The 12,934-nt window shown below is 34.2% G+C and overlaps 1 pseudogene; it reads left to right on the top strand.

The window, feature by feature from the left end:
* Positions 1-685: 685 nt before the first annotated feature.
* Positions 686-5,139, top strand: LOC138335629 (uncharacterized; annotated as a pseudogene).
* The last annotated feature ends 7,795 nt before the right edge of the window (positions 5,140-12,934 follow it).

The raw sequence follows: 12,934 nt of genomic DNA, 5'->3' as shown, positions 1-12,934 counted from the left end.
AGAAATTATGACATGGTTGTTTTTGTGTGGGAAAAAGAAAAGTTCTGTTGTAACAGGTAAGTTAAAATAGTAAGTTAAAATTTACATGTTTCGAATTGGCATTATATGGAGCACTGAGTGGAGCAGCCATAACGTAAATACGCTATTCTGTGGAATATGGGCAACAAGAAGAAAGCAAGTCGTGTTTTTGGAAAAGGTCTTGGTAGGCACCGAAATCGAAAACGCCAGAATCGAGGTAGACCAAAATATGGTGTTAAGAAATGCAATAAGTCTAGTTTGAAATTGACAATTCAAAAGCTACAAAAGGTGTGTGGAAATTCCCTTCAAAATGTACAAGAAAAAACATTGTATACTGTATTCCCCAGTAGCCAATACGACTTAAAGATTAAATTACGCAAAGTGTTGAACACATCACCAAAAGGGTACCGAATAGTGAATCTTGACTGTCTACAACAGCATGTTTTAGAAATAACAACACATGTTTGCACATGTCCACGCGCAATAAAAATTAGCAATGAAGGAAAGCCACCCATAAGACTGGAAAATGTAGTTGATAAAATATGGTTTGGCAAGTGTATTGATGGCGCAATGTCAGGGCTGCATGAACAAATTCAAAATGGAAACAAGCCCAAAGATTCCAGGGTCAAAACGGTATGACATTAATGTGCGCGCAGTTTGGGGTAGTATGGTCACAGGGAATGGGCCAGCCCACCTTAATGAGTTTATGGGAACCCTTAATGCCCCCGGATTGTCCCAGCCTTCTTTCACCAGCATTGAAACTCAAATAGGTGAATGGTGGCTTTCAATACTTCAGAAAGAAATGCTGATAGCTGGCCAAGAGGAAAGAAAGCTGGCCATCAACCGTAATGACTTCCATCAAGAAGTGCCAGCTATTACAGTAATAACAGATGGGGGGTGGTCCAAAAGGACCCACAAGCACTCGTATAATGCAGCTGGTGGGGTAGCCATTATAATCGGGAGAGAAACTCAAAAACTCCTTCACATAGGAGTCAGAAACAAATATTGCTACATTTGCAATTCCGGCAGCAACAGACAGCATACATGTTTCAAGAACTGGGAGCAGGATAGCCAGTCTATGGAGAGTGACATCATCATAGAGGGATTCAAAGAGGCAGAAACCAAACATGGTGTACGGTACATGAGACTGATTGGTGATGGAGATTCTTCGGTTTTTGCTAGAATTAAAGAGGAGGTTCCTGTTTGGGGAAGGTATGTCACAAAAGAGGAATGTGCTAACCATGTGTGCAAGTGCTATCGCAGCAAACTTGAGAAGTTGGTGAGTGACAACCCCCTCTACAAAGGAAAGCACCATCTAACAAAAGCTACAAGGGTTCGGTTGGTAAGCGCTGTCCGTTGTGCGATCAGGGTCCGCTCTAAGGAATTTTCACAACATAACACGAACAGGTCAGATGCCGTTCAAAAATTGAAAAGTGACATTCTCAATTCTGTTCATCATGTTTTTGGGCACCATGCTAATTGCTCTGATTTCTGTCATGCTCATCTACAGTCTTCAGTGAATCAAGATGCGAGTCCTAACTTGGACACTACATTACCAGACAGTGATGGTACTATGACAGTGCTGGATCAACAGATAGATTTCTGGACCGAGGGGTGTTCACTTTCAAACCAGGACGAGTCAAGATTTGGCACAACTATATTGTACAGCAATGTTGAACAGCACATTATTAAAGACGTTAGTTCTTTCCTTGTACAGATTTCCGACAAAGCTGACAGATTGATCAACAATAGTACAACCAACCTTGCTGAGTGCTGGATGTCAATGAGGGTCAAACTTGATGGTGGCAAAGTGCATAATTTATGTAACCGTGGATCCTGGCATGCACGTTGTTATGGAGGAGCGCTTCGAATGAATTTGGGGCCTCAGTGGTCATGCGATGTATGGGAGAGTGCTACTGCGTCAGAGCCTGGGCATTTCTTTCGGAAATTATATACACGTCGGGAGCAGACCCTACAAAATGCTAACAACTACAGAAATAAACCCCAAAGACAAAAAAGAATTACAGCTTCCAATTTCGGCCATATTGTGAAAAGAAATCCAACCCTCCCTGTCAAAAAGCTTGTTAAAACTCTTCTTTATTCGACTTTCCGTGGGAATCGCCACACACCCGGAATGGCATCTTGCAGGAAGATACAACTATCGAAGAGTACAAGCTGAAAAAAGCAGAACAGCAGGAAAATGTCACCATTCAGAGAAGTGGACTTGTCATCCATGCAACGTACAAATATTTGGCAGGCAGTCCCGATGGAATTGTAATCTCGAATACTGGAGAATCTGGCCTCATCGAAATTAAAAATTTACTGCATTCCAAACCATTAAATCTTTGGCAGGCATCAGAGAAGTCCTCGTTCTGTCTAAAAAACTTGAATGGTCAACTTGTTTTGAAAGAAAACCATAACTACTTCTTCCAATGTCATGGTCTCCTCAACATTTGCAACAAAAACTGGATCGACTTTGTTGTTCGTACGATGAATCCATACCAGCTTTTCATACAAAGGATATATAGGGACAACATCATATGGGAAAACATGTTAACCAAGCTTGAAGCATTTTACTTTAAAGCCCTTCTCCCAGAACTTGCATTACCTCGCGAAGGAAAATGTCCTGCATACGAGAACCAGGTTTATGGGTAAGTGTGTAAGTGGTATAACCTCAAATGTATTTCTTTTGATTATGTTTGTATTTATCTTTCTCCTTAATTTTAAAAAGTACCAAGTAAGTTTGTATTTGCAAAGAATTATCATATGCATCAATTGAAATCTGCATCTATTAGTGACTGATAAGATGACAAGTGTTTTAAGACATCTATTATTTTTTTATAATTACAGTATGTTTCACCTGTTGAGCAGAAGAAGACTGGTCCAACCAAGAGACGAAGGAGAAAAAGCAAACTGTTCTCACTCATCGGAGCCAGATGCCACCTGCCAAGACCCAGCCACTGACCAACATAGGTACATATATGTACATTGTAGTATATGTTTGTCACTAAATTTCTTACGAATAATTTCAGGGGCCTGTACCTTTTCAAATGGGGAAATTTTACATTGTATTGTTCTTGAAATATCTATATATTTTAGAGAATTTTTCTTTATTTGGGAAAAGATAGCTAAAAACATTAATTTTTGTTAAGAGGTGAACTGTGTTGTTTACAATTATGGTAATCGAGTATGCTTGCCTCGTGGACATTTCTTACCTTTGATTAAATGTATTATTTTGTATTAGTAATTTGCCATGACTTTCTGGTGCATTTGTTGCTTATTACTGGATTCTTTTTCAAAAGGGGAGAAGCCAGCTGTTCCCAATTACCACGTTCTGTAGACTTAGAGCCAGCCAGTACTGTTCGACAACCAGCCCCTGCCCAGCACAGGTAGTATTATATATGTATCATGTATATACATTTGTATGTTTATCCACATATAATCTTCATTCATGATGAAATTACAATTTTAGATGTGTATGTATTTGAACCTTAATTTCACACCCAAATAATAACACAAATTTTTGTTCAGGAGTTTATATAGTTTGTTAATTTGTCAAAGTATAAAGCCTCTTAATTTAAAATATATATTTCTGTATTGGATTTCAGTAGCAGACAAAGGAGACAACCACACTCAGCCAGCACATGCGAACAACCAGTCCCTGCCCCGCACAGGTAGTATTTATGATGTACATGTATCTTGACACATGTGTAGTGTGTGTATAATTAAACATATTTATCTCTGATAACAATTATTATTTTAGATTTGTATGAATTTGGACATGAAATAAAGATGGAAGAGTACATTATAAGAGTGTAACACAAAACCTAAATAATAAAACAGTTATTGTTCAGGAGTTCATTTACTTTGTACATTAGTATACAGTCCTTTAATTTAGTGTATGATGTATTGGATTTCAGTAGCAGACAAAGGAGACAACCACACTCAGCCAGCACATGCGAACAACCAGTCCCTGCCCCGCACAGGTAGATTTATATATATATAATGTACATGACTACATGTATTTTGACATGTGTGTATGTGTGTGTATAATTAGATATATTTATCTCTGATAACAATTATTATTTTAAATTTGTATGAATTTGGACATTAATTCAAAATGGATTGAGTGCCTTATAAGGGTTACAAAACCCCAAATAATAACAAGGTTTTTGTTCAAATTATCATATACTTTATAAATTTGTTTTAATAGTTTCTTGATGCATGTTTATATTAATTTTCAGAAGCACTAGATACAGACCAACCAAATTCTTGGGTAGGCAAATTCTTCATGAGTGGGTAGTTGAGGAGGAGACTGACAGAAAGGAGTGGTTCAAAGGGACTGTTGTAAATGTCATTTCGGGAAAAGATGGATATCCTAATGCAGTATACGAAGTTTTATATGAAGGAGATGTTAACTCCTATGAAATCAACCATCTGATTCAAGATTACACAGCTGGATCTGTACAGTTCTGTGACATTTAAAAGATACTGATCACTGGTAAATATTTATTGATTAATGTATAGATATGAAGCCAAAAGGACACATTCATCATATTGATATGGAGGGTTTGCATTCTGCTTGGTTGATTGTATCTGTGAAATATGGTACCAAAAGTTAATGGCAAGTTATGCCCTACCACTATGGGCCTCCATACTTTTCAAGGTGAAAGTAGTTCCTTGGGAAAATATGGCTGCAAATATTAATTAGCAGCTTATGCTTAACAAGTATGTTTTATTAAAATACATTGATATAACACCAATAAACACTAGCTTACCTTACATACACCATTTTTCTTTAATTTTATCCATAATTGCTAGCTTTAGGAACTTTGTCATTTGTGCTGGAGTTTTTTAGACAAAGGAGTACATTAATTTGATGATTATGGCTATACTCGAACGACAACAGAGTTATTATAAACATTTCTACATTCTATACAATTAGCTGAATAATTTGGTGTATAATAAGCTAATAACCATTGCTGAAATCTTTGAATATTGGTCTTTTCAATTTTCCATTTGTTTCCCTTTAGTAAACCCTTAACCAAGCCTAGCTAATAATAGTCACAGGCAATACACGTGCCTATCCTTTATATAAAATAATATGAGTAAATAGCTACATGGGTATATAATATACACTTTATATTACATAGCATCATTATATTTCTATTTCTAAAGCATTTAAAAATAACATCCTATATCCAAGTTACTAACGATATATACATGACCTTGTAATAACACACCACCGCGCACCTGTACGTGTGTACACATACCGCGGACAGGTAAACAATATCGCTGTTTATCGACACAGCGCTATATAAAATCATAATTACAACAATTAGTGACTACAAATATCATAATAACATCTTTCATGGGTTTAGGTACTCACCGCAAGCTGTAGTCTGCGTATGCGCTACCATATATGTAACCCGAGATTATATATGTTGACACGTCTTAATGGCTGTCGTTCTGCATGCGCACACGTCCCTTACGGATGTCGGTTATAAGTTTAGTAAAGTTTAGCGCGCGAAGTATAAATTGTCTTTAGTGATATGTAACAACCATGAAAGGGAAATTATTGAGCAATGGGATTTTAAATGTTATTTCAGTTCCTATGGAAACAACTCGAGGGGGGTATGCATTTTTAACAACAATTTTGAATTCAATATTTATGATAATATAAGTGGAATGACACTCAAGGTAACATACTGGCACTCGATATTTCTATAGAAAAAATAGATTTACGTTGATTAATATATATGGTCCGAATAGAGATGATCCAAATTCTATTAAAAATTCATGAACAGATTAATATTTTTGACAACTCAAACTGTATTATATGAGGTGACTCCAATCTAGTTTTAGATCCTGACATTGATTCCAATAATTATCTACATGTAAATAATCCTAATGAACGAACGCCAGTTCTTAGCATAATAGTAGAATGTAAACTTAGTAGATCCATTTAGATATTTTAATCCAGACTACAAACGATATACATGGAGGAAGAAAAACCCAATAAAACAGGCTAGATAAGACTTTTTCTCACTTCAGATAACTTGCTAAATTTAATTGATAAAAGAAGCATTCATGCAAGATATAGATCAAACCATTCTATTATAACTAAATTCTTAAACTAAATAATTTTGTTAGGGGCAAAGGCCTGTGGAAATTCAACCATGATCTCTAACATGATCAGGAATATGTGCAAAAAGTTAAGGATACAATATACAAAACTAAAATACGATATGCTTCTGATATATATATATATTAACGATATTAAAAATATATCAGATTCTGACCTCGAGTTGTGTATTGATGATCAGCTGTTTCTGAAACTTTACTTTTAGAGATCAGGGGAGTAACAATTTCACATTCATCATTCAAGAAAAAAGAGAGAGAAAAAAGAGAGAAAAAAGTTTAATAACTGAATTAGAAGTACTTGTAAAAAAAGAATCTTTGGTATCTAATCCAGAAACGTATGAAGAAAAAACATGAATCGGAGAATATTAGAAAAAATCAAAATGATAGGACATGTAATACGATCTAAAGTAACTTGGCATGAAGAAGGCGAAAATCCATCTAAATATTTTTGTAATTTGGAAAATTGTAACTATATCAATAAAGCTATCTGTAAAATACAGAAAGACAATGGTAATATATTAATGGATCATAATTAGATTCTTGCTGAAGTTCAACATTTTCATAAATTATTGCATTCAGATCATTCGAGGTCCATTGAAGACGTTGATCTGACCCCGATTTCTCAAAACAAAAATGCAGACTTAAGTCAAAACTTAAGTTTTTCTTTTTATGCTGATATAACTTATATGAAAATTTATGACTTAAGTCAGTTTGTGACTTGAGTTTGTTTCAAGAAATCGGGGCCTAGAGCATGCCTTATCAGGATTTGATTTTATGAAGTTAAGTGATGACCAGAAAGAAAATTAGAGGGACCATTGACGGAGACAGAAGTACTATCTGCCCTTAAGAACATGAAAAACTGTAAATCCCCTGGCTCTGATGGTTTTACAAGCGAATTATATAAAAAAAATTCTGGATAAATTAAAAATGTTTTATTATTAGATCCCTAAATTTTGGCTTCACCAAGGGTGAGCATTCAATTAAACAAAGACAGGACGTTATTGATTTTGAAAAAAAGGTATTTGTTTCGGTCTCATGGGATTTTTTACATAAAGTAATAGATTTTTTTTTTAATTTCGGAGAAAGCACTAAAATATGGATAACAACATTATATAATAAAACATTTTCAGTAGTTACACAAAATTGTTTTCTATCAGAATGTTTGATATACAGAGAGGTTGCAGACAAGGTGATCCTGTTTACCCATATCTTTTTTTCACTTGCTGCTGAAATGCTAGTTATTCACATAAAAAATATCAAGGGCATTAAAGTTTATCAAAATGACCATAAACTTTCACAGTAGATAGATCGCAAAACCCATTCAATAAAAATCTAAATATGTTAGATCTTTTTGGTAAGATTTCTGGCTTGAAAGTCAATAATGATAAAACTAAAATCATTTCTTATATCGATTCCCACTCTTGGAAACACTTTCATCCAACATTTGAATACTTTATTCTTTAATTTCATTTGGCAATCACCATTTGATAAAATCAATAGAAAAACTTTGATATTACGAAAATGGTGGTCTTAAAATGGTTGATATTTCTGAATTCATATGTAGTTTGAAATCCACATGGATGAAATGCTTCTTAAAAATAATAGAAAATGCTGGATTAATATTTTATAAGCACTTATAACAAAATATCATATGTATCAGATTTAGGAACTGATTTGATAAAAAAAAAATCATAGCACAAATAATACATTTTGGCAGCATGCTTTCCAGGCATGGGTTAGGATATCTGAAGCAGTACAGGTGATAACTTCCTCTACATTTTTAAGACTTCTTTTATGGTACAATACTATCTTTTTGTATTGATGATAATTCCTTTTTTAACAAAAGATGGTTTGATAAGGGTGTTCGAAATGTTTGTGATTAGACTTAGGGAATATATTTCATTCTTTTAATGATTTCAAACAAAGATTCTGAATGGAATCAGAAAATAGTTTGCTTTACCAAAGTATATGCAGTTGTTTCAAGAAAAATATGTAAGAACCTGAATTTAAACCTTAGCGTGTTAAAAAAACTAGTTAGACCATTCATACATAGCCATATTCATATTTTATTTTTTTTAAACAATTACTGTATGTAAAGACATTTATTTTTGTTACATCAGAGCAGAAATGGAAGCAACAAGCTGTCTTTAGAAACATACACCGGAAAAATAAATATAAAACACCTTTTCAAATTACCAAAAATACATCAATACAATGGTTCCAGTAATGACTACAACACCGTATACTCCCTTTGAATAATTACTTTTTTTTTTTTTTTTTTTTTTTTAATTTCTGAAAATAATATATCTAATATCTGTATTTCAGAAGTTGAAACCATAGAACACCAGTTTTTTGGCATTGTCCAAAATCTTTTCAAATATTGCAAGATATGAAAAGAAAAAAAATATGAAAAAACTAATAATGTTATGGGGAATTTAAATAATTAGTAACAATACCCTTTGGTGCGACATGGCCATGGTGAATTAATCCCACAACCTCTTTACAATTCTTTTTACTATGAATAGTTGAAATTTAGTAATTAGTTTGGCTTTCTATAAAATGTACTTCACGAAACTGAAAAAACCATTTCGTTTTTAAGAATGTTTGGGAGAGGGGTGTTCAAATCACCATGGTTATGAGTTTCAAATTGATTTGGCCTATCCATACTACTGATTACAATAATGTGCAATAGAAATTTTGTGATAATTTGATTTCGATATTTTTGAAGTTTGTTGGAGGTTAAGAAGGAGTGTGTGCGAGTGCGTGCGTGTGTGTGTGAAAATACCACGGCCATGGTAAAATAAACCCTCATCGAAGTTGCCATAGACATACGTAAAATACACATGAGAACAACTGTAACAGCAATATTTATTATAAAGTAAAGTGAATTCGAAAGTCTCATAAAATTGTCAATGTCACGCTGTTAAGTGTAATTTAGACTTAAATGTTTGAAAATGGCAGGGGGGTTAAATGTTATGAAAAATTTGACAGGGCTTGAGAAGAAGTCGTTTGTAAAAAGTTTACGCAGGGCGCACGCGGACGGTGCGGACGGCGGACGGCGGACGGCGCACGACTATGGTATTTTGACGACGGACGGTGCATGATTAAATGTTTATAAAAAAGACCCTTCGGTCAGATGACCTAAAAAGATATAATTGTTGTGGGGGAGGGGGAGAGGGGTAATTTTACCATGGCCATGGTATTTTGACCCCCCTCCCACTTCCCTTTCTAAGTTGAAGTTCTCATAGTCATAAGTTTTTGCAAATAACATTTAATATTTACTGAAACTTTAGTGTATCTTAAGGCAGTTAAATGTGAATTAAAAAAATCTAATTGGTATTGGGAGGGGGTCATTAATTGTAATCTGACAGTGATAATGTACAAAACAATATTACTGTGGACATATCCCTTCTGGTGTGGACCCCTCGAGCTCTGCTTCGTCCGTGGAAGAGCAAAATACTGACCATCCAGCTCTGCCTTCGGGTCCCAAATGCAATATAGTCAAGCCAGCTCGATATCAGGATTTTATGTACCCTCTATCTATCCTGTTCTCCTCAGATGAGAGCTTCTTCTGTGTCAAGAGAGTTTTAGCTCAGCGAGCAAACTCCGGTGAGCGACAACATTTGGTTCATTTTGCTAGTGAGCATGCTCAACAGGCTATGTGGATTGAAGAAACAAGTTTCAATGCCAAATGTCGTGCAGCAATAGACCAACCACCACCACCCTCACTCATTCATTAGATGAATGTTAGCCTAAAGACCTTTAGATTGATTGACTAGAAAGTGTATATAGAAATGTTTACCATGAAATTAGCTACTTGTATTACCTGATAATGCAACTAAGTGATTCTTTATGCAAGTTACATAGATATCTGTGCAGCATTTATGCTTTTCTCATTTTGTTTTACCACTGAGTATATTACATGTCCATACATGTATATGCTTGTATTCTCGGTATGGCATATGTATACAGAAAGACAGCAATGTATTGAGAAATTAGATCTTTTTAGGATATGAATACCTGGTTATAAATATGGCATGATATATAATATGTAATGCTGCTAATTTCTTGTTTATATATTTTGGATATTTTGTTTTATTTTTCTGGCCTATTTTGCTCTTTTGATGTATTGATATTAGTTATGTCACATTAATGCACATGTTTCATGAAAGACGATATCCTTTAATGTGCTGAATCAGATTTTATTAGTTGAGGACAAAAAGAATATCAGATCATGCATATGTTGATGGAATGTACTTCAATTAGGTCTTGCTTTCATGTAAATATATTAACATTGTATGTGCTTTATTCTTACATGGATGGAATTAATACATATTTGTCTTCATATCATTGAATATTTTTGGATTGACAACGCTTAAAACTTCATATGCTTAGCTGATTGCAAATGTACTTTGTACAATGCACATGTACATTTGGATTAAGAAATGTCACTCAGTATTATGTCAGTTACATAATACATAATTTTGTAGATCTATAATGGTCATATATATTATGAGAATGTTAACTTTTCAAGCTTACAAAATATCCTTTAATTGAGTTTAAACTGTTAAGCATTTCAGTCTTGTTTTGTTATATTCTATATATATTCATCTTCATTCCGAGGTTTCTTTAATCCATTTACAAATTGTCTTAAATGCTGTTAAAATGTACTTGGGAAAGTATTCATATCTATAAAACTGCAATTCAACAATAGTTTACTGCAGAATTCGTACTGATTTTATTGTTATAATAGTAGTATTTCTCCAGCCTTGAATATTTACACTTCTTCTAGATAGTTGATATGAGTGATGTACCTGTATGCCTTAGTGAGTGAGTGTGGGTTATTGTATCTGAGTGAGAGTCTGTCATTTCAAATTTATGGGTTCTGTTGTTATTAGAGTCATATGGTTTCTCCTGGAGTCACATAATTTAAACTATTGCGCTGTGCTATATATTCATGCATTGTGGTGAATTTTTACACCTTTTGGAGTTACTTGCACTGTTGACATGCATAATAAATAGTGAAGACTTCTTTCCAAATATTGCATTATCGGGGAATAAGACCAGCATTTTTGCACAAGAATAAACTATATGTTAAGGATTCTGATATTACGCCCATCATTAAGGATTCTGATATTACGCCCATCATACACCATTCATCCTTGGTGCAGTCAACATCTGTTGCCCCTCATTTCAGGGGGACGGGATGTTATGTATATCTTGTGGATGAACAGGTTGATATGCTTAAATATATATCATTAGTGATTTCCTGAATGGTCATAAGAGTTATGTCCCTTTATGTAATTTTCCGGACATTAATTTCCATGTTCGCTTTATAAAATTAGTCTATCCCGAATTTTGGATCTTTGTCAAAAATTATGTAATTCATTGTAATAAAAACGCTTTAAGATGAAAATCATGCTGCTCAATTGTGTTTTTGCTCAGTAACAAATCAACTAACGCCAATGTAACTCCCAGTAACTGTCTACACTAGTGAAAGGATGATTATCTGGGTAACTGATGATGTTTTCCCAGTAACCATGGTAACTATGTATGTAATTAATTCTGCTTTCTGTAATGAAAACAGATACACAAGGCACCAGAATCCCCCCTTCTCTTATAAGCCCACTACCTTTCCAGAGCAAAACATAAAGGTTTCTTAAAAACATTAATAACATCAGAAAATATATAACGATGGCCTAAGTAGAGGTATCAATACCAAACAAATGCAAAATTTCCTGCATAAAAAATATGATAACAGTGGAGTCATTTCGCTGTTTTACCGTCTGGCGCATTGATAGTAGACTTTTGTGCGGTAATAAGGACAACAGCAGGAAACATAAGACGACATTTTATTTATTTTGAACAAATTGTTCAAAAGGTGATGATACGTGTAGGATTAATGGAAAGTTAATAACTTTTGCGACTCTACAAAATTATCGATCTCGTTTTACATTCCCGTTTTGTAAATTAAAAGCCATTTCGGAAAGGTAGTGGGCCTTTAATTAGCAGGTATATATTAATAAACAATTACAACAAGAACACCTAGGTATTTATAGCATTTCATGTTTATTAATAAATAGAGCGTATTTCATTGTTCGTAACAAAAGCATGTAACTATTCACACAATATATCATAGCTTGATCAATACTCAATCAACAACTAGACCCCCATGGAGCAGGAAATTCATTTATTAATTGAACATATTTTGTGACTATTTCTTGACATACAAATACCACATCAAATATTGCACTGTGCTAAAAATGAGTACAGTTTATGTCTAAATACTCAGACTTCAACCTAGCACCAAATTAGCCTTTACAGAAAATGTTAGGTTTAAATCACTACCAGATCAGCGAGGTTCTTTGTTAACATCAGACTTCACAAGAAATAAACCAGGCTGACAAAAAGTTGGAAAAAATAAAATCTTTGTAATATATAACAGCCATTTGAATGTGCCAGGTTGGATCTTTGTAATATATAACAGCCATTTGAATGTGCCAGGTTTAATAGGTAGAGGAAAGTCAGAGTACCCGGAGAAAAAGCCTCAAATCTACAATCAGTAGCCGACCCAATCAGTAACCTAACAACAGCATGAAATGAATTTTGGAGTTGAACATCAGAGGTGAAGAGCTGATGATACTAAAAATAGGGTTTACTGTAATCATGATTGCAATCAAACTTTGTGTAGACATTTACCACAAATCAGTCATTGCATTTGTCATGTTTACTGAACACAACTTGCTAAAAAATATCCTTGGTAAGGTTATCG

This window comes from Argopecten irradians, chromosome 11 (genome assembly GCF_041381155.1).
Source record: "Argopecten irradians isolate NY chromosome 11, Ai_NY, whole genome shotgun sequence".
In the NCBI taxonomy this organism is placed as follows: domain Eukaryota; kingdom Metazoa; phylum Mollusca; class Bivalvia; order Pectinida; family Pectinidae; genus Argopecten; species Argopecten irradians.
This window is presented reverse-complemented; position numbering and strand designations above follow the sequence as displayed.